Source organism: Miscanthus floridulus, chromosome 17, assembly GCF_019320115.1.
Source record: "Miscanthus floridulus cultivar M001 chromosome 17, ASM1932011v1, whole genome shotgun sequence".
Lineage (NCBI taxonomy): Eukaryota > Viridiplantae > Streptophyta > Magnoliopsida > Poales > Poaceae > Miscanthus > Miscanthus floridulus.
This window is the reverse complement of record NC_089596.1, coordinates 19,805,381-19,827,624: the sequence shown is the minus strand read 5'-3', so window position 1 is coordinate 19,827,624 and position 22,244 is coordinate 19,805,381. Positions and strand designations below refer to the sequence as shown.

The following is a 22,244-nucleotide window of genomic DNA, read 5'->3' as shown; positions in this document are numbered from 1 at the left end:
CATAGATGAATGAATGATTTATATAAAGAAATAGTGGGGTTGGTAATGTTACCATGATGACTCGAGTATCGGGGCTTGAGGAGCTCTAATCGGAAATGTCAGCCCAGGATCCGTGCTCATCGTTCATGATGGAGTCGGCGTAGCCCACAAAGGGCGTACCTCTACTTCTTACCTGTCTCTCAGTGTTTGCCTGAGCCGTTTGATTGACTCAAGAAGCCTGATGGTCTCTCTTGGGTGGAGATCCCGTACTTGGGCCTTTCCAAGTCCCACCTAGGAAGGCCGAGGGCCACCTGTGCATGGTGGCGCTTTGTTTCTCGCGCCCAGTGTGCGATAGTGGTGGGCCATACCCAGGCCACGTCCCGTCTAACCAGGCATCGTTTCGTCGGGCAGGATGTGTCCCATCAGTCACGGCGCATCCTATCATTTCCCATCCGCATTGAATGGGGGAACAGAGAGGGGTTTTTGCCCCAATCCTTTGCCTTTCTTCAACTGCTGCATCTCCTCCTTAAATAGGGGAAGGGAGAGGGAAAGGAGAACTCATAGACCCTTTTGTGATTTTGGAGCACAATGTCGAGGTGGAGGTCATCCAGCATAGATGAGGTGGTGCTGGCTGCCTTCGTCGAGAAGGGGTTGCTTCTACCCAAGGAGGTGGTGCTAGCCGCCTTTGCCGAGAAGGGGCTACTTCCATCAACGGAGGTGGTGCACTGGAGGGTACTGCACGTCACCGACTTTATCACCATCTATGAGGCTTTCGTCGGGATGGTGCCACACGTGGACTCCTTCCGGTGAATCTTCTTCGGGCGAGTCTTGTTGGATGGGAAGATGCTCAGGACTGTGCTGGTGGGGGGGGGTTCGCCCTTATAGCAGCTCGGGTAGGCTAGTTAATAAAGTTTGATAAGACATCCTCCAGCCATGGTAGCCATACTTTGGCGGGTAGCATCCCCGCCTAGGAGCTACCTCGACTGCATGAGAAGGTCATGAGAAGGTCCGGAGCTCCCTACTCTTCTGCTGACCATCTAAGGGTGTGACGCCCTTGAGGTACCCGTTGCACTCACTGAAGTCGAGGGAGCAGAATCGAGCGGGGCCCTTGCGGTGGTGGTTATGTCCGACAGCATGTGTTGTGGCCTCACCTTTAGCATCAGCCGATGCAACCGATCGGCCATAGTAGCATTTGGAGTAAAAGTAGTCAACAAATGTAATCATTAAGTTTGTGGGGGAGCCCCCGTGTGAACAGTTTTTGTATCAATGAATACATCAGTTCTGCTTTGTGATAGAATCACTATCCATTTCTTATTTTTATCCTAGCATAGCTTTGTTTTTATCCTATCTTTTTCACACCTGCCTGTTCGTTCCGTAGGCTGGCGCCAACTGTCGGTGCAGAAAGTGACCAACATGTAAATATTTATAGTTTTGCCATATGTTATGATCGGATGTGGCCTAGCAGTCAATGACACTGGGTTTATACTGGTTCAGGCAACGTGCCCTACATCCAGTTTGAGTCGGTCGGTGACTTTATTCCTGAGCCTAGGTGCTCGAAGTTTGCTGTGGGGTTACAAATGGAAGGGAGAAAGATGGGGGGTACAAGAGGTCCAGTCGGACTCTGGTCTGAAGGGTCGAGAGTGACAGGAGCTCCGCTATGTGCTAGGTGTTCGAACGTTCATTGTTCGTTGGGATCCTTGGTCATTCGGATGGTGCGTGTTGTTCAAGTTGTTGTGTACTCATCGATCGCCCCTTGTTGGGAGAGAACGCATCCCCTTTTATAGATGAAGGGGACAACCTTACAAGAGAGAGAGAGAGGGAGTATGTATGCTGCTAAGTCTTGTTGCCCACGCCATCGAGTACAAGATGATTGTAGGCGCCCATAACACTATTAATGTTAGATGCATGTGGGAGGTTGCGTCGTCTTCTTCTGGTATGGTAGACGTCGGTGTCTGCCACACTATTGATGCCCAGAGGCATGTGGGGGGAGCCTTACTGTGTTCGCCTAGTATGGTAAATGTCAGCACCCACAACACTGTTCATGCCCAGAGGCATGTGGGGGGAGCCTTACGGTGTTTGTCTGGTATAGGAGTTGATGGCGCCCACAATACTGTAGGGAAAATATCGACGCCCACAACATTGCTTGGGTTCTAACATGCTAGGAAGGTTGCAGGGTACTGTCCTGCATGTGTACAGGGTATGGTCCTCTGTATTGCGGTTAACTTGAGTGCCCTGCCTTACTTTCTTCATTTATTTCCTGGTCCTCACCGAGCAGGCATCCCTGGTTAGTTGTTCCCAATCGGCTCTGATTCGTTAGTCGGAGAAGAGCTATAAGCAGGGGTTCGGTGCGCCCCTGGTTGGAGACATGTGTTAGAGTTGGAAGTGGTGTTTGGCCAGGCCCTCTAGTTGAAGAGGTCATCTGAAGGTGAGCTGGAGTCGGAAGCAAGCGTTGTTCTTCTTTCAGTCGGAGAGGCGGGCTGGAGTCAAAAGCGGGCATCATTCCTCCTCAGCCAGGCCTTTTGGCCAGAGATTAGATCACCCTTCTAGCCTATCGTTTAGGTATTTGGGCCAGCCCAGGAGTTGCACGTCATTTACAACGTTGTCTGCTGGGCTGAGCCTTTGTTTCGAAGCCGGTCCATGAGGGACCCCAGGTTTATGAACCCGATAGGAGCCTTCGGGTGATTCGGGTAGAATCATCTGGGGGATTTTTGTCTTGATGGCGGGTGCGCGCAAGCGCACCCATGTGTGTAGCCCCCGAGCCCTTGGGCGATTTGGGTAGAATTGTCTGGGGGGTTTTGTGTTGCCAGTGGGGGAACTTTCGTTTCATCAGCGGGTGTAGCCCCCGAGCCCCTAGGTGATTTAGGTAGAATCACCTGGGGGGTTTGTCAGCAGGCGTGTGCGAGGCATTTTTTAGGGATCGGGAGAGACGAAGCTCGTGGACCCTGGCATCGGGCGCTGCCAAGGGATTGGGCGAGGCGGACTCGCAGACCCATCATGCGTAGCCGAGGTAGTTTTTTAGGGATTGGGCGAGATGAAGCTCATGGATCCTTGCATCGAGCGCTGCCGAGGGATCGGGCGAGGCAGACTCATGGACCCATCATGTGCGGCCGAGGTAGTTTGTTTGGGATCGGGCGAGACAGAGCTCGTGTATCCTAGCATCGAGCGCTGCCGAGGGATCGGGCGAGGTGGACTCGTGGACCCGTCGTGCGCAGCCAAGACAGTTTTTTAGGGATCGGGCGAGACGGAGCTCGCAGATCCTAGCGTCAAGCATAGCTAAGGGATTGGGCGAGGCAGACTCATGGACCCATCGTTCACAGCTGAGGTAGTTTTAGGGATCAGGCGAGATGGAGCTCATGGATCCTAGCGTTGGGAGCAGCCGAGGGATCGGGCGAGGCAGACTCACAAACCCGTCGTGCGCAACTAAGGCAGTTTTAGGGATCAGGTGAGACGGAGCTCATTGATCCTAGCGTCAGGCGCAGCCGAGGGATTGAGCGAGGCGGACTCATGGACCCGTTGTCCGTAGCCGAGGTAGCTTTAGGGATCGTGCGAGACGGAGCTCATGGATCCTGGCATCGGGCGCTGCCGATCGATCGAGCGAGGCAGACTCACGGACCTATCGTGCGCAACCAAGGCAGTTTTCTAGGGATTGGGTAAGACGGAGCTCGTAGATTCTAGCGTCGAGCGCTGCCAAGGGATCAGGCGAGGTAGGCTCGTGGACCCGTTGTGCGCAGCCGAGGTAGTTTTTTTTGGGATCGGGCGAGACAGAACTTGCGGATCCTGACGTCGGGCGTAGCCGAGGGATCGGGCAAGGCGGACTCGTGGACCCATCGTGCGCAGCTGAGGCAGTTTTAGGGATCGGGCGAGACAGAGCTCATGGATCCTGGCCTCAGGCGCAGCCGAGGTAGTTTAGGGATCTTGAGCCCCTAAGCCCTGTTGGGCTTTGGTAGGGGTCGGTTGAGTTTTGTGCGTTACCTCGTCCGTGGTTTCTCGTAACTAGAGGGGCTGAGCTAACGTCGCTTGCCTTAATGGCTCGAGTGACGCGCTCGGTGAGCTCACTAACGGGTACGTTTGAGTGAAGTCTAGGTCCATCATTCATGATGGGGTTGGCATAGCCCTAATGTAGCACTCCATTGCTCCTTAACCTGCAACCCGGTAGATGCCTGGGTCGTTTTGGAGACCAACCTAGGTGGCCCGCTGGCCTCCCCTCGATGGATATTCTATGAGTTTGGTGGGAGGTTAGGATCAAATGAGGAGGTTGAGATGACCCTGTTTGCTTTGGGGTAGACTGGGTGAGGGCCGCTCAGGGTGCATCTGCATTTTCTCCCCTGGCTCTGTTTGATGCGAGGCAGCCTCGAGCCCTTTGTGGGTCGGCCTTCGAACCTTGGTCGGTCGTTGCTCATGTTGAATGAGGCAACTGCCGCTTCGTGACGCAACATGGAGCATTGTGATGCATTTAACTACACATGCGATGCCTCGGATGGATGGAATGAATGAATGCGTGTATAGATGAATGAATGATTTATATAAAGAAATAGTGGGGGTTGGTAATGTTACCTTGATGACTCGAGTAACGGGGCTTAAGGAGCTCCAATCGGAAATGTCGGCCCGAGATCCATGCTCGTCGTTCGTGATGGAGTCAGCGTGGCCCACATGGGGCATCCCTATGCTCCTTACCTGTCTCTCGGTGTTTGCCTGAGTCATCCGATTGACTCAGGAAGCTCGAGGGTCTCTCTTGGGTGGAGATCCCATACTTGGGCCTTTCCAAGTCCCACCTGGGAAGGCCGAGGGCCACCTATGCATGGTGGCGCTTTGTTTCTCACGCCCAGTGTGCGATAGTGGTGGGCCATACCCAGGCCACGTCCCGTCTAACCAGGCGTCGTTCCATCGGGCAGGGTGCGTCCCATCAGTCACGGCGCAACCCGTCATTTCCCATCCGCATTAAATGGGGGAACGGAGAGGGGTTTTCACCCCAATCCTTTGCCCTTCTTTAACTGCTGCATCTCCTCCTTAAATAGGGGAAGGGAGAGGGAAAGGAGAACTCATAGACTCTTTCGTGATTTTGGAGCGCAATGTCGAGGTGGAGGTCATCCAGCATAGATGAGGTGGTGCTGGCCGCCTTTGTCGAGAAGGGGTTGCTTCTGCCCAAGGAGGTGGTGCTGGCCGCCTTCGTCAAGAAGGGGCTACTTCCATCGAAAGAGGTGGCGCACTGGAGGGTACTGCATGTCGCCGGCTTCATCACCATCTGTGAGGCTTTCATTGGGATGGTGCCACACGTGGACTCCTTCTGGTGAATCTTCTTCGGGCGAGTCTTGTCGGAGGGGAAGATGCTCAGGACTGCACTGGTGGAGGGGTCACCCTTATAGCAGCTTAGGTAGGCCAGCTTATAAAGTTTGATAAGACATCCTCCAGCCATGGCAACCATACTTCGGCGGGTAGCGTCCCCGCCTAGGAGCTGCCTCAACTGCATGAGAAGGTCATGAGAAGGTCCGGAGCTCCCTGCTCTTCTACTGAGCATCTACGGGTGCGACGCCCTTGAGGTACCCATTGCACTCGATGAAGTTGAGGGAGCGAAACCGGACGGGGCCCTTGCGGTGGTGGTTATGTCTGACGGCATGTATCGTGGCCTCACCTTTGGCATCCGTCGATGCCACCGAGCGGCCATAGTAGCATTTGGAGTAAAAGTAGTCGGCAAATGTAATCATTAAGTTCATGGGGTAGCCCCCATGTGAACAGTTTTTGTATCAATGAATACATCAGTTCTACTTTGTGATAGAATCACTATCCATTTCTTGTTTTTATCCTAGCATAGCTTTGTTTTTATCCTATCTTTTTCGCACCTGCCTGTTCGTTCCGTAGGCTGGCGCCAACTGTCGATGCAGAAAGTGACCAACACATAAATATTTATAGTTTTGCCGTATGTTATGATCGGATGTGGCCTAGCACTCAATGACACAGGGTTTATACTGGTTCAGGCAACGTGCCCTACATCTAGTTTGAGTCGGTCGGTGACTTTATTCCTGAGCCTAGGTGCTCGAAGTTTGCTGTGGGGTTACAAACGGAAAGGGGAAATATGGGGGGTATAAGAGGTCCGGTCGGACTCTGGTCTGAAGGGTCGAGAGTGACGGGAGCTCTGCTATGTGCTAGGTATTCAAACGTTCGTTGTTCGTTGGGATCCTTGGTCATTCGGATCATGCGTGTTGTTCAAGTTATTGTGTACTCATCGATCGCTCCTTGTTGGGAGAGAGCGCATCCCCTTTTATAGATGAAGGGGATGGCCTTACAAGAGAGAGAGAAGGAGTACGTATGCTGCTAAGTCTTATTGCCCACGCCGTCGGGTACAAGATGGTTGTAGGCGCCTATAACACTGTTAATGTCAAATGCATGTAGGAGGTTGCGTCATCTTCTTATGGTATGGCAGACGTCGGTGCCTGCCACACTGTTGATGCCCAGAGGCATGTGGGAGGAGCCTTACCGTGTTCGCCTGGTATGGTAAATGTCGGCGCCTACAACACTGTTGATGCCCAGAGGCACATGGGGGGAGCCTTACCGTGTTTGTCTGGTGTAGGAGTTGATGGCGCCCACAATACTGTAGGGAAAATATCGGCGCCCACAACACTGCTTGGGTTCTAACATGCCAGAAAGGTTGCATGGTACTGTCCTGCAGGTGTACAGGGTACGGTCCTCTGTATTACGGTTGACTTTAGTGCCCTGCCTTACTTCCTCCTTCCATTTCCTAGTCCTCACCGAGCGGGCGTCCCCGGTCATTTGGTACCAGTCGGCTCTGATTGCTCCTGTCGGAGAAGAGCTGTAAGCAGGGGTTCGGTGCGCCCCCGGTCGGAGACTCGGGTCGGAGTTGGAAGTGGTGTTTGACCAGGCCCTCCGGTCGGAGAGGCCGTCCGGAGGTGGGCTGGAGTCAGAAGCGAGCGTTTTCTTCTTCCTGTCGGAGAGACGGGCCAGAGTCAGAAGCAGGCGTCGTTCCTCCTCGGCCAGGCCTTCTGGTCGGAGATTGGATCGCCCTTCTGGCCTATCGTTTAGGTATTTGGGCCGGCCCAGGAGTTACGCGTCGTTCGCAACATTGTCTGCTGGGCCGAGCCTTTATTGGGAAGTCGGTCCATGAGGGGCCCCGAGTTTATGAACCCGACAGGGTAACTAATGAGAGCATCTCCAAGAGTTTCTAATATTTTTTCTCTAAAACCATAGAGTTCTCATGCTCGCTAAAAAGTATTAGGAGGAATAAATAAGATCATCACCAACAGTTTCCAATAATTTATTTCTAAAATATAGAAAAAAATACATTAGGAATCAGGTACTATTTCTAAATTATCCTACCAATTTTATATATTGTTTCTCTCTTATACATTTGCATTTGGAATCTTTCCTACACTTTATTATTTCCTCGCCCTTCGACCTTTATATTTGCCGAAGGATACGCCCGCGTGATCTGGAGTACGCACATCTTTACGCGTAAGGGGTGTTTTTTCCCAAGTATCAAAAGATTGGGAGGTGGGATGCCCTTAGTTATAGCTTGAAATTTACTTATACTTGAAAACGTATTAACCATCGTTAGGCAACTTAATCTAAAAAAACTTAAGAACAGGCAGCGTTTACCATGAATTATAAGAAGCAGGCAACAAGTAAATAAACGGTGCAAGCTACTAGTCCTAGTACAGTAGTATCACCAACTTTTAAAGGTTAACGAATTGTCCGATACGAGATGCTTTTATGACAGGACGGAATACTTGCTACTTCTAAAAATGGGTGCATGTGGCATTGCCCGGAGGGATCGGAGTACCGACAAAATTCAGGGGTGGTAGCCTAAATGTGAATCCGGTTTCGAGTGTTCATTTGCGTTGCACACATAGGCACTGTTTGGCTCGCCGAAACTTGATTCAAACTGACTGAAAAATACTATTTTAGTTGAATTGTTATGAGAAAAAAATACTAAAAAAAGAAGCCGAACAAACTGGTTTTTGGATAAGCCGAACGGAGCCCCTAAGGGGTGTTTGTATCCGTTGACTAAAACTTAGGTGGTGTTAAATAAGGATATCGTATGGGGTGTTTGGATACTAATAAAAAACAAATTACATAATCCGTCAGTACTCCACCAGACAAATTTTCTAAGTATAATAGCCGTCATTAGCACATGTTTACTGTAGCACCACATTATCAAATCATATACTAATTAGGCTTAAAAGATTCGTCTCGCAAATTAGTCACAAACTGTACAATTAGTTTCGTAATTAGTCTATATTTAATACTATATGCATGTGTCTAAATATCCGATGAGACAACGACTAAAATTTAGGAGGCAGAACCAAACACCCCCTAAACTGACCTGAACATGAGCTGAATTCACAGGAACAGAATTCAGGTTTCAGGTAATTCATTCAGAACAGAACGGGACAAAATTTAAGTTGCATTCACGGGAAACATTGGATTCTTGAAGAACTCATGAACACACACAAATTAGATCTCGTTTAGATTGCAAATTTTTGCAATTTGGACACTGTAGCACGTTTCGTTTGTATTTGACAAACTTTGTCCAATCATGGACTAAATAGGCTCAAAAGATTCGTCTCGTGATTTACAATCAAACTGTGCAATTAGTTATTTTTTTTACCTACATTTAATGCTCCATGCATACATCCAAAAATTAATGTGATAGAGAGAGTGAAAAAACTTGAATTTTGATGGGATCTAAATAAAGCCTTAGTTTGCAAAGCATTCTGAGACAAGATGATGTCAGATGCCTGACGTCATGAAATGGCACGCAGCGCAGGAGGCCAAGCAATGTTCCCCGACCCCATCTTCTACATCTACAAATTCTACATCTACCTGGATGCCCCATCCATGGCGGGCGGCGGGCCGGCGGCTACACTACTGCCTACCAGTACCAGTCATGAGTCAGCTAGTATCCACGCGCAATGCAAGCCTCCCAGAAGAGCCTGTTGCTCTCGGCCGCGTGGCTGCCGCCGGCCACAACAGCCGCCCCGCCCTCCGCCGCCGCCTGTGGCCGCGCGCAGCCACCTCCCGCACCGGCACCGGCCGCCGCGTCCTGGACCGTCCGGCGCCACCAGGGGACGGACATCCTGCTGTCAACTTCGTTCTCGTCATCCTCCATGGCCGCATCGTCGTCTGCGCCACGGCCGTCGTCGCCGTCGACGCTAGCAGCAGGGACGCGGTTGTTATCGGCGTCGTCCTCGGCGTAGCCAGCTGCCACCAAGGGACGGTCCCCTACTGTGAGGCTGAGGCCCGGCACGGGGGTGTCGGACTCCGAGTTGCCGGTGGCTTCTTGCGGCGGCGCGGCGGGTGGCGCCGGCGCGGGAGCGGGAGACGCCGGCTCCGGGTTGGGCATGGCTGATGTGTGCAGTCGTCCATGGCGCGGCGGAACGCCGGAATGACGACGGGGGCGGTGCGGCTGCGAAAACAGTGGTATTTAAAGGAAGCTGCGTCTCTGTGTCGGATTTTGGACTGTAGCTCCAAGTTTTCGTCTGTTTTCTCCCCCCAAAAGGTTACGGTTTTGGAGGCATGTGTGGGCTAGCCTAGCAAGCAAGGTCATTTAACTTTGCGTGCATTATTTAGTAAAGAAAACAGCTTTTTCTCTAAGCTGGATAGATATGCGTATACCTCATTACATACATGTTGTGTTAGAAGGAATATAATTATTGCTTTTTTTTCTGAGTCATAGACTCATAGGGTAGGCTTAGAACCATGCATTTAATCAAATTGATCCATGTTTCCAACGAAGTATACTTGAGCTAAGGCAAATGATGAATCAAACTTACAAATGAAAACTAGTAAATGGTCACGGGAATGTAGGGGGAGCGAGTTCGTTGTAGCGGCATTGAGGAAGACGTAGTTGTACTCCATATCGCCCTCAGACAAACAAAGAATGTCGAACTTCGGGTCCTCCAATTCGAGCAATGAGTCTGAGCCCTTGTTTAGTTCGCGAAATTTGGATTTTGGGGCTACTGTAGCATGTTCGTTTTTATTTGGTAAATAGTGTTCAAACATGGACTAATTAGGCTCGAAACGTTCGTCTCGCAATTTCCCACCAAACTGTGCAATTAGTTTTTCTTTTCGTCTACATTTAATGCTCCATGCATGGGCCGCAAACATTCGATGTGACAGGTGCTGTAGCAACTTTTTAGAAGTTAGGGTGGAACTAAACAAGAGCTGAGCAAACAAATAACACTTTGGAGTCCACCTCCTCCTTAGAGTCATCTAGTCCCCTCTAGGCACCAGCAAAGCCTCGTGAAGGCCAAACTGGGTCATGCCCATGCATCTGCTTATAGTACTGTATCTTCTCTCTGTAACTCTAGTCTGTAGGTAGCCAGTACATTCTATAAAAAAAAAGTTGCTGGCATTCGGTGTGAAAAACAGGTTCAACTCATGGAAAGTAAAGAGAAAATGCAATTTGTTAGGCTTGATAATTTGGCAGACTTATAATTGATATATGGCGCAATATGGTGCATTAATTTCAACTATGTTTAGTCCGCACGCTTCGCCACTGCCTCCGAGGCGGTGATCTCATCATGGATGTCCTCCATAGGGCCCTAGTGGATGGCTGGAACCACAACCCTCAGAGGTGTTGCGCTACGCATGAGGGAGGCAATCGATGGAGGAGACCGGGTAGGTGGCTAACTTGCTTGTATTCATCCTCAGGGGCAGAGGGGACATCAAAATGGCGTATGGGGAGCCGTTGGTGTGGATCTCAATTATATCGAGTAGGTTGGCATGAGTGCATGGATGATGTATCATAGTGTGGGGGAGTGGGGAGGAGACGAGGTTGGGTATGCACTGCCCGTTCAACTATACTACTTTCAGCTTATTTCAGCTTGTTCTCTCTCACAGAATACTATTCAATCATCTGAAATAATCCAAAATTCACTGTTGAACGTACCAGCCGAACACGCTGCCATGGTTCGGAAGTCTGGGGTCACACTTGAGGAGGCAATGAGGTTGAGTAGGTTAAAGGCTGTGGCAATGGCTAGGGGTTTGATGAGTAGGGGGAGCTATGAGGGACAACAACACGTGGTGTAGCTAGAGATAAAGCTGATTGGAGGAAAAGGACGTGGTAGGAGGCGCATAGAGAAAGAAGTTGGGGCACATCACGTTGATGGTGCACCTAGCCAAGAACATGTTGATTTGTGCAGTGGCACGGGGCGGAAAAGGGCAGAGGGGGTTGAGGCAGTTGTCGGATGGAAAAGATACACATATATTCTTTGTTTCGAGTGGGTTGTCCACACGTAGGGGATTGCTGCGTCTAAGGGGAGTTGTCTGCTACCGAGGGTTGTCCACATACGTAGGGATTAAGATGTTCAAGAGGGAGGTGAATTAGGCTAATTTAAATTTTCTTTACAATAATTAAATTCTACGGTTAGCCTAATTAACCCCTTATGCCTAGAAAGTGTTTCTATTGATCTACCGCATAAAAGTTTAGCGACCTATGTTCAAATTCTACTTTAGCATGACAATTCTATGAATGTAAATGATAAGAATTGAATTGCTCAAAGTAAATGCACAAAGTAAAGAGAGAAGGAGAAACGCGGCGATGTTTTGCCGAGGTATCAGAGAGTCGCCACTCTTCACTAGTCCTCATTGGAGCACCCGCGCAAGGGTGTAGCTCCCCCTTGATCCGCGCAAGGATCAAGTGCTCTCTATGTGTTGATTTTTAGACACTCCGTCGCGGTGAATCACCCACAACTGCTCACAACTTGAGTTGGGTCATCCACAAGCTCTGCCAGATGATCATCAAACTCCCAATCACCACCAAGCCGTCTAGGTGATGGCGATCACCAAGAGTAACAAGCACGAACTCTCACTTGACCACGACAAGTCTAATGAGAAAGGTGGATGCACACTTTGCTACTCTTGCTTTCACTAATGAGGGCTCTCTTTAGAATTGTCAAATCTCAATCACCTCACTAGGATCTTGCTCTTCTTGGCACTCTCAAAGGTGTTTCTCAGCTGTTGGAATGAGCAAGAGTACCCCACACACACGAATGAAGGAAGTATTTATAACCATGGCTGAAAAACGAACCGTTATGTGCTTCTGCGGGGTGACCGGACGCTCCGGTCATGTTGACCGGACACTCCGGTCAGTTCTGCCCGAACTCCAGTGTTAAAGTTGTGACCGGACGCGTCCGGTCGTGAGTTTCCCTCTCTGAAACCTTACTGGAGTCGATCGGACGCTGGAACTCAGCGTTCGGTCGCACCAAACGATTTCACCTTGATCAAATGAACTGACTGGACTCTACGCCAGCGTCCGGTCACCCGGAGCCAGCGTTCGGTCAGTATTTGACCCTCCATTCACTTACAGCTCTCAATCATATGTGAATGAAGTTTGCTCCAATGGATCTAAGGGCTTCTTAGGAGCTACCTAGTACTAGATTTAGCAAGTGTGCACCACACCTAACTCACTAGAATCACCTAGGTCAAGCTACCCGTCCATACCCCCCTTAATAGTACGACCAAATGAAAAACAAAGTCCTAAACTACTCTAAGTGTCTCTTCAACTTCAATCGACACTTAGAACTAGTCCATCCTTAACCTTGTCGTCCATCCTTTGAAAACCAAAACGATTTTCATCGTAGGGGCATGACCACCATGATAGTCCAATCGATCTCCATTACCATGACCTAACTTAATTGCCTCTACAAAACATACGTTAGTCATAGTAATCTTGTATTATTATTAATCACTGAAACCCAACTAGGGGCATAGATATTTTCAATCTCCCCCTTTTTGGTGATTGATGATAATACCACCTCGAGTATGTGAAAGAGTTGAGGTTTTTAACATGCTTGGTTCATATAAGCTTTTGACAATAAGAACAAAGAAGTTAGGCAAGCTTATATGTCTCAAGCCAACATGATGTACTCAAAAGATATGAAATAAGCATGAGTACAAGTAATAAAGCTCATTTGCATCAAAGTAAAACGTGGAAGCAAAGCAAATGAGCATAACACTAGTGATATGGCATATAAAAGATTCAAAGTAGAGAGCACACATGTCAAATATCACGATCACGTAGATATCACTATCACATAAATGTAGTTTGATGCATGAAAGTAAACACACACGAATGTAGTCGGCAACTAAACTCTCTGATGTAGCAGACTGTGTTTGACATTTGGGATCTCCTTCTTTCAGAGATGGAGGATACTATTGTAGAGGGGTTCAGGGGTCACAGGCAGCTGCCATATGCTCACTGAATTACATTCCTGATCCACAGGGCAGTTACTGTGAGGCCACCTGAGATGATGGCAGAGTATAGTGGTGCTACTATAGAGTTCACTACATACAACATGACTCAGATGATCCGTCATAGTGCAGTGAGGACACCCAGCTAGCCAAGCCAACGTCCAGATGTGCTAGAGACTGCAGCTAAGCAAGATGAGACCATCAGGGGTATAGCGGCTATAGAGGAGGAGGAGCTTGATGCTCAGTAGGAGGGGATGGTCGAGAGTGACCCCAACGACAGCTCAGATGAGGACTACCGCGATATCCCTCAGATGCCTCCACGACGACATGACCATGAGGCCAGTAGTTCTAGTTCAGCTCCACCTGCGCCGTAGACAGACCCCACTCTACTTGCCATCCTTGAGCAGATGAGGCAGGATCAGGCTCGCCAGGCATAGGAGACCGCCGCTACTTTCGCATAGTTCTAGACTCGGTAAGATGAGTTCCAGCGACAGCAGCAGGCGATCCAGCAGCAGTAGGCCATACATCAACAGCAGCTTCTCATGCAACAGCAGCTACTTGGGTTTATACAGTATGTTGTGACAGCTATTGGGGCTCCACCACCATAGCCTTCACCCCAGATTGGCCAGCCTACCACCACTTCTGTGACTCCAGCATTATAGCCTAGTGGGCTTTAGAGTCTGGGACAGCCACCAGCACAGTTTGCTTCACCTATAGAGCAGGTGTCTCAGTGGTTTGCCTCGTCAGTGCTAGCCCCACAGTTCACACCTCTTCAGACGGGCTTCACATCGGCTCAGACTTCCTCGCTGCTAGTGTCATATACCTCAGTCTCTAGGAGCCTTGGAGCGACTTTTAGAGAGTTGATAGGGCAGCCTACTTCACCATATTTACATGCCCCAGGTCCTTCTACAGTTGCACCTATTACCGAGACTACAGAGACGCTCCCTTCTTCTGTTGCATCATCAGAGCCACCTACTTCAGTGATACCTGCACAGTCTATGGCCGCTCTAGTCCCTGATCCGACCCAGACCGCTTCAGCATCGCTTCTAGCTACATAGGGTTAGATAGCTTAGAGCTCAGGGTCAGATGATGATGGCACACAGTTCTAGCTCGCTCCTTGTACCTCAGCGTCCGACTCGTTTGCTGTAGCCCCGCCGACTGACCCTTAGGTTTTGGTGTTTGACGCCAAAAGGGGAGAGAGATCGAGTATGTTAGACTTAGGGGGAGCGACTACTTATCTAGGGAGAGCTTAGTTTATCTATTATATTTGGTTTTTATGTGTGATACACTATTATACATTCGTGTGTGTTTACTTTCATGCATCAAACTACATTTATGTGATAGTGATATCTACGTGATCGTGATATTTGACATGTGTGCTCTCTACTTTGAATCTTTTATATGTCATATCACTAGTGTTATGCTCATTTGCTTGACTTGAAAACCAAGAAAGAATGTAAGCTCTCCGATCATTGACATCTCAAACTCTTTCGACATCAATTCACCAAACTCTTTGCAAGAATCTTTATTTGATGATCAAAGATGATATCATCAACATACACTTAACAAATGAAGATATGTCCATCAAGCTTCTTGGTGAATAGTATGGTGTCGACCTTCCCAATGGTAAAGCCCTTCTCAATGAGGAAGTCACGAAGGCACTCATACCAAGCTCTTAGGGCTTGCTTAAGCCCATATAACGCCTTGCACAACCTATAAACATGATTAGGATATCTAGGGTCTTCAAACCCGGGAGGTTGATCAACATAGACTAGTTCATTAATAAAGCCATTTAAAAATGTACTTTTCATATCCATTTGATATAGTTTCATGTCATGATGTGATGCATATGCAAGGAGGATACGAATGGCTTCTAGTCTTGCAACCGGTGCAAAGGTCTCTCCAAAATCCAAACCTTCAACTTGAGAGAACCCCTTTGCAACTAGTCTTGCCTTGTTCCTCACAACTATGCCTTGATCATCTTGCTTGTTGCGGAACACCCACTTTGTTCTAATGACTCTTGCACCTTTTGGTCGCTCTTCAAGAGTCCAAACTTCATTGCGGGTGAAGTTGTTCAACTCTTCATGCATGGCATTTATCCAATCCGGATCTTGAAGAGCTTCTTCTACCTTAGTAGGCTCAAAGCAAGAGACAAAATAGTGATGTGCAATAAATGAGGCAAGTTTTTGTGAGCGAGTCATTACACCTTTTGATGGACTCCCTATGATGAGATCATGCAGATGATCTTGTAGTAGAGGTGTGTTTCTTCTATTGACCACTTGAGGAGGGGGTTGTGTAGCATCAACATCTTGTGCTTGTACCACCATTTGATCATGAGAGACATGAGTGTCTTCATTTTCTACTCTCCCATCTTTATCACCATCTTGTGGCATATTTGATGAAGAAGGTGGATCAATTACTTGTACATCATCTTCATCGTCTTTAGGCTTGATGTCTCCAACCGGAATGTTCTTTATAGCCTCCCTCAATGGTTCATCACCTACATCATCAAGATTCTCATATGCTCCTTGGGAGCCGTTAGATTTATCAAATTCCACATCACATGTTTCTTCAACCAAGCCGGTGGCATGATTAAATACTCTATATGCTTTGGACTTTGATGAGTAACCAATAAGAAAACCAATATCACAACGTCTTTGAAACTTCCCTAGGTGTTGCCGCTTCTTGTCGATGTAGCATTTACAACCAAACACCCTAAAGAAAGAGACGTCCGGCTTCTTCCCATTGAGCAACTCATAAGGTGTCTTGCCAAAAAACTTTTGAAGGAATAGGCGGTTTGATGCATAGCATGCGGTGTTGATAGCTTCCGCCCACAGAGCTTCGGGGGTGTTGTACTCATCTAGCATTGTTCTTGCAAGAGTGATCAATGTCCGTTCTTTCTCTCAACTACACTATTTTGTTGAGGAGTATATGTTGCGGAGACCTCATGCTTGATCCCAACTTCATCACAATAGGCTTCTATGTTTGTATTGTCAAATTCCTTCCTATTATCACTTCTAATCTTCTTGAGCTTCACTTTAAATTCATTCTGTGCTCTCTTGGCAAACTTCTTGAAGCAAGATGCAACTTCGGATTTGTCATGAAGGAAGAATACCCATGTGTATCTTGAATAGTCATCAACAATCACAAGACAATAAAGATTTCCTCCCAAACTCTTGTATGTTGTTAGTCCAAATAAGTCCATGTGAAGGAGTTTTAGCACTCTTGTGGTTGACATAAAAGCTTTTGTTGGATGAGTATTTGCAACTTGCTTGCCGGCTTGATATGCACTACAAAGCTTGTCCTTCTCAAACTTCACATCCTTCAACCCTCTCACCAAATCATTCTTCATTAGCTTCTTGAGTGAGCTCATCCCAACATGAACAAGTCTTCTATGCCATAGTCACCCAAGTGTTGTTTTGGTGAATAGGCATGTCTTTAAGTTAGCATCTTCGGAGGTGAAATCCACTAGATATAAGTTGTTGTAGCTAAATCCTTTGAATATCACTTGATCGTCATCCTTTTTAGATACAACCACTTCCTTCTCGGTAAACAAGCATTGGAAGCCAAGATCACACAATTATCCAACGAATAGCAAGTTGAAGCTCAATGAAGTAACATATAGCACATTTGAGATAGAATGATCATTTGATATTGCCACTTTGCCCAATCCTTTAACCTTACCCTTTGAATTATCTCCAAATATGATTCTTTCTTGTCTATCTACTTCTTCATTTGGTGAGGCGAACATACGAGGATCACCGGTCATATGTTGTGTGCAACCACTATCAATAACCCAATGACTTCCACCAGTCTTGTAGTTCACCTACACACAAGAGATCAAGCTTTAGGAACCCAAACTTGTTGAGGGCCCTTTAACTTCTCAACAAGTGACTTTGCAACCCAAATTTTCTTAGGCCTATCCTTGTTTGGAGGTCCTAAGAACATGACTTTTATCTTTCCACTAGAATCCTTTCTAAACATGTAATGAGCATTGAAGGCAAAAGGTCTAGCATGCTTGGGCAAGGGTTGTGGTGGTGGAGTTTGGCACTCATGGGCAAAGTGGCATTCTTGTCCACACTTAAAACATCTCTTTAGCTTTAGCTTTGACTTGTGTTGTTGTTGAGCTTGAACCTTCTTCTCTTGGTTTGCCAAGTACCCAATGCCACTTCTATCCATCTTCATGACGGTGTTCATTAGTAGCTCACTTTGAAGATGCTTGTCTCTTGTGAACTTCCTCAATCTAATATTGAGATGCTCTTTCTCCAACTTGAGCTTCTTATTCTCTTCCTTGAGAGCATCATTATTTTTCTCTTCCTTGAGCTTCTTGTTCTCTTCTTTGAGCTTCTCATTCTTAAGAGTCAAATCACTATCATGATCAAGAGTTTCTAGCACAATAGTGTTGTGGCTTTTGATCTCTTCAAGATCTTTCTTGAGCTTTTCATTGTCATTCTTGAGCTTGACAAACTCATCATAATCATCGGACTCAATCACTTGCTTGCCCTTGCTACTAGAACTTTGCCCAATGCTCTCAATGATCAAATCATCACATGATGTAGCTATATCAATCTTAACAACATTGTTAGTAGCATCATGTGGCTCATTGGATAGAAATTCTTGAGCAATGACAAGATTATCATGATTAATCTTAAGAGTAGTATACTCTTCTTTTAGCTTGTTGTGGCTAGTGATGAGCTCATTGTGTATCCTCTCAAGTTTATCATATTTATCTTTAAGCTCTTTCTTAGAAGATTTGAGCTCCTTGAGTTTGGATGATATAGCATCATTTGCTTCTCTAAGCTCAACACTAGCCTTTTTGGCTATATCACATTTAGCTAAAAGAGAATCATTCTTAGCTTCTAGTTTTTCATTTTTAGCTCTACTCTTTCTAATGATTTTAGTGTATTGATTTAGCAATTTAACAAGATCATCATAAGAAGGTGATTCATATTCATCATCATCACTATCGCTATCATCATTGCTAGCATGTTCATCACCACTACTATCATCATTTGATACCTTGAGATCACCCTTGGCCATAAGGCATAGGTGTGTAGAGGATGATGGTGGTGATGGCGGTGAAGATGATGAAGAGTCAATAACAATGACAGCCACCTTCTCATTGTCACTATCATCATTGGATGAGCCACTAGATGAATCAATATCCGTGAGCCAATCACCAACGATGTATGCCTTTCCACTTTTCTTCTTCTTGTGGAAGTTCTTCTTGCCATCTCTCTTTTTGTATGGCTTATTTTTCTTCTTCTCATCTTCTTCTTCATTGCTTAAGTCATCTTTGTTGCCCTTATACTTGTTCTTGTACTTATCTTTCTTGGGCTTTGTGCATTGATGTGCTAGATGACAAAGTTCTCCACAATTATGGCAATCCATCTCTGAGATTGGCTTTCTTCTAGAGCTTGTGAAGAACTTCTTCTTCTTGCCATCGAACTTGATACCACTCTTGTTGAGCTTCTTTAGCATCTTGGCAGTTCTTTTCACCATAAGAGCAAGGCTTGCATCATCAACTTCATCATCACTTGAGCTCTCATACTCAAGCCTTGCTTTGCCCTTCTCTTGGCTAGCTTTGAATGCTAAGTCCTTTTCTTTCTTCTTAGTGGAGGATGAGCCATCTTGTGGTGTGATATGCATGTACATCTCATGAGCATTGATCTTTCCCAAGATTTGTGTCGGTGTAGCGGTGGAAAGATCACCTTGATGAAGCACGGTCATAATATGCCCATATTTGTCAATGGGGAGGACACTCAAGATCTTTCTTACAACATCGGATGGTTGCATTTGAGTGAGTCCAAGCCCATTGACTTCCTCTACAAGAACATTTAAGCGTGAGTACATTTCCTTAGCACATTCTTTAGGAAGCATCTCAAAAGAGTTAAGCTTTTTCATGACAAGATGATAGCATTCTTCACGCTCACTCTTTGTTCCCTCATAGAGCATACAAACGTCCGACCATAGTGCATGGACGTCTTTGTGGTTCCTCACCCGGTTGAACGCATCTCTGCAAAGGCCTTTAAAGATGGTGTTTCGAGCCTTTGCATTCCATTTTTCGTAATTCACCTCATCGCCTTGTAGGTGTGTAGCATCCTGAGGTTTTGGGAAGCTTTGTGAGGCGGCTCTAAGTATTCCAACATCTAGAGCTTCTAGATACGCCTCCATGCGGATTTTCCAATATGGAAAATCATCCCCTCAAAGATATGAGGAGGTCCATCCCCGTGAGACATATTTCTCTAGGCGGTTAAGCCTAAAAACATGAGCACGAGGCTCTGATACCAATTGAAAGGATCAAGATGCCCAAGAGAGGGGTCAATTGGGCTAATTCGAAATTTCTTTGTAATAATTAAATCCTACGGTTAGCTCAATTAACCCCTTGTGCCTAGAAAGTGTTTCTATTGATCTACCGCATAAAAGTTTAGCAACCTATATTCCAATTCTACTCTAGCATAGCAATTCTATGAATGTAAATGACAAGAATTGAATTGCTCAAAGTAAATGTACAAAGTAAAGAAAGAAGGAGGAACACGGCGATATTTTGCCAAGGTATCGGAGAGTCGCCACTCCCCACTAGTTCTCGTTAGAGCACCCGCGTAAGGGTGTAGCTCCTCCCTGATCCGCGTAAGGATCAAGTGCTCTCTACGGGTTGATTCTTTAACACTCCGTCGCGGTGAATCACCCACAACTGCTCACAACTTGAGTTGGGTCATCCACAAGCTCTGCCGGATGATCACTAAACTCCCAATCACCATCAAGCCGTCTAGGTGATGGCGATCACCAAGAGTAATAAGCACGAACTCTCACTTGACCACGACAAGCCTAATGAGAAGGGTGGATGCACACTTTGCTACTCTTGCTTTCACTAATGAGGGCTATCTTTGGGATTGTCAAATCTCAATCACCTCACTAGGACCTTGCTCTTCTTGGCACTCTCAAAGGTGTTTCTCAGCTGTTGGAATGAGCAAGAGTATCCCCCACACACGAATGGAGGAAGTATTTATAACCATGGCTGAAAAATGAACCGTTATGTGCCTCTACGGGGTGACCGGACGCTCCGGTCATGTTGATCGGACGCTCCGGTCAGTTCTCCCTGAACTCCAGTGTTAAAGTTGTGACCAGACGCGTCCGGTCGTGAGTTCCCCTCTCTAGAACCTTACTGGAGTCGACCGAACGCTGGAACTCAGCGTCCGGTCACTTCACCTCTCAGCGTCCGGTCGCACCAGACGATTTCACCTTGATCAAATGAACTGACCGGACTCTACCCCGGAGCCAACGTCCGGTCAATATTTGACCCTCCATTCACTTCCAACTCTCGATCATATGTGAATGAAGTTTGCTCCAATGGATCTAAGGGCTTCTTAGGAGCTACCTAGTACTAGATTTAGCAAGTGTGCACCACACCTAACTCACTAGACTCACCTAGGTCAAGCTACCCGTCCATACCCCCTTAATAGTACGGCCAAAGGAAAAATAAAGTCCTAAACTACTCTAAGTGTCTCTTCAACTCCAATCGACACTTAGAACTAGTCCATCATTAACCTTATCGTCCATCCTTTGAAAACCGAAACGATTTTCATCGTAGTGGCATGACCACCATGATAGCCCAATCGATCTCTATTATCATGACCTAACTTAATTGCCTCTGCAAAACACACGTTAGTCATAGTAATCACGTATTGTCATTAATCACCGAAACCCAACTAGGGGCCTAGATGCTTTCAGTCGCATCTTAGGGGAGTTGTCTCTCGGCGAGCTGCCGTTGTAGCTAAGAGTATTAGTAACTCTCAAGGGCTCCTGGTTGATAGTTAGGTAGGCATTAAAGTCACCGTTACTTTGTAGCTTCTCGACAACCATGAACGCATTGTGCATGGAGGCATATATAGAAGGATCTAGACGGTTACTTGCAACATTGGCATGAAGCATATAATGCTGAGGCAGCTGGGAAACATGACTAGCGGAGCGGTAAGATTGAAAGTCCTGAAGGAGATCTTGAAAGGCCACACTTGATCTGGTAGCTTCAACAACCTTGACATATATATTTGGTGGCGACAAGTTGCACGAAGCATGGCTCAACAAGCCACCAGGGGATAGCGTGGAGCTCCATTGCTTAGGGCATCCCCAACAGTGTCACTTCAGCTAGCTCATAGGAATCTATGTCAACACTTTTCTTATGTGGAAGAGAGAGAAGATGAAAAAGAGAAGAGACCATCTCTTATCTTCACACCTATCTCCCTCAGAAACGAGGCTGTATTGTGGGCCTGCTCATAGAGGGTGAGAGGATGAGAAAATATGTAGAATGAAAAATCACTTACATGTAGGGTTCATATAATGAAGTGACGATAACATGGTATATATGAAGTAGCTGTTGTCTCATATTGTTGAGGACGCCCTTAGGGTGGGACAGTGTGGCCACGGTGTGCAACAGGGGTAGAAGCTTGATAGAATGGCAGTGGAAGCGTAGCGGCAAAGGTGTTGAGGTGGTTGTGAGTCTCCATCCACAATAACTCACTAAAATCACAGAAGAAAGGAAACTTGTTGTGAATGAGCAAAAAAAAACTCAAAGTTAAAACAAGCGAAAAAGAAAGTTTTTTTTTTGTGTTCGGCCTTTAGCACTGGTAAGTACTCCTTCTATTTTAAATTGTAAGCCATTATGACTTTTCAGATATATAGCTTTTTCTTTGTATCTAGAAGTTGTGAACCTAAAAAAAATTATAATTTAGAACGGTGGAGAGTTTTTTCATCATTTGACGTCAAATGGACAGCCTTTTTCTTTTTAAGAAAAATGGACGAGCACCAAAGGTGTTATCTTAACAGAACGTGACGTGACGTGTGAGATAAATCCCTATATATGCAGTGACTAGTTAGCGACTTTGTGGCAAAAGGTACATGAAAAAGAAGCCGCAGTTACTGAGAAAGTAGGCTACTTGGAGTGTTCCATGGCAAAGTCGTACTGCTACTCAACAAGTCTCGTTCAAGCAAAAAAAAAAAGGAGACCATGGCATATCTAGAGGCATGCTAGTACGCTTGTCTAGGTGACCATCCTTCTCATA

The 22,244-nt window shown here is 46.8% G+C and overlaps 1 pseudogene; it reads right to left on the bottom strand.

The window, feature by feature from the left end:
- Nucleotides 1-8,887: 8,887 nt before the first annotated feature.
- LOC136515360 (uncharacterized) lies at nt 8,888-9,509 on the bottom strand (annotated as a pseudogene).
- Nucleotides 9,510-22,244: the final 12,735 nt, after the last annotated feature.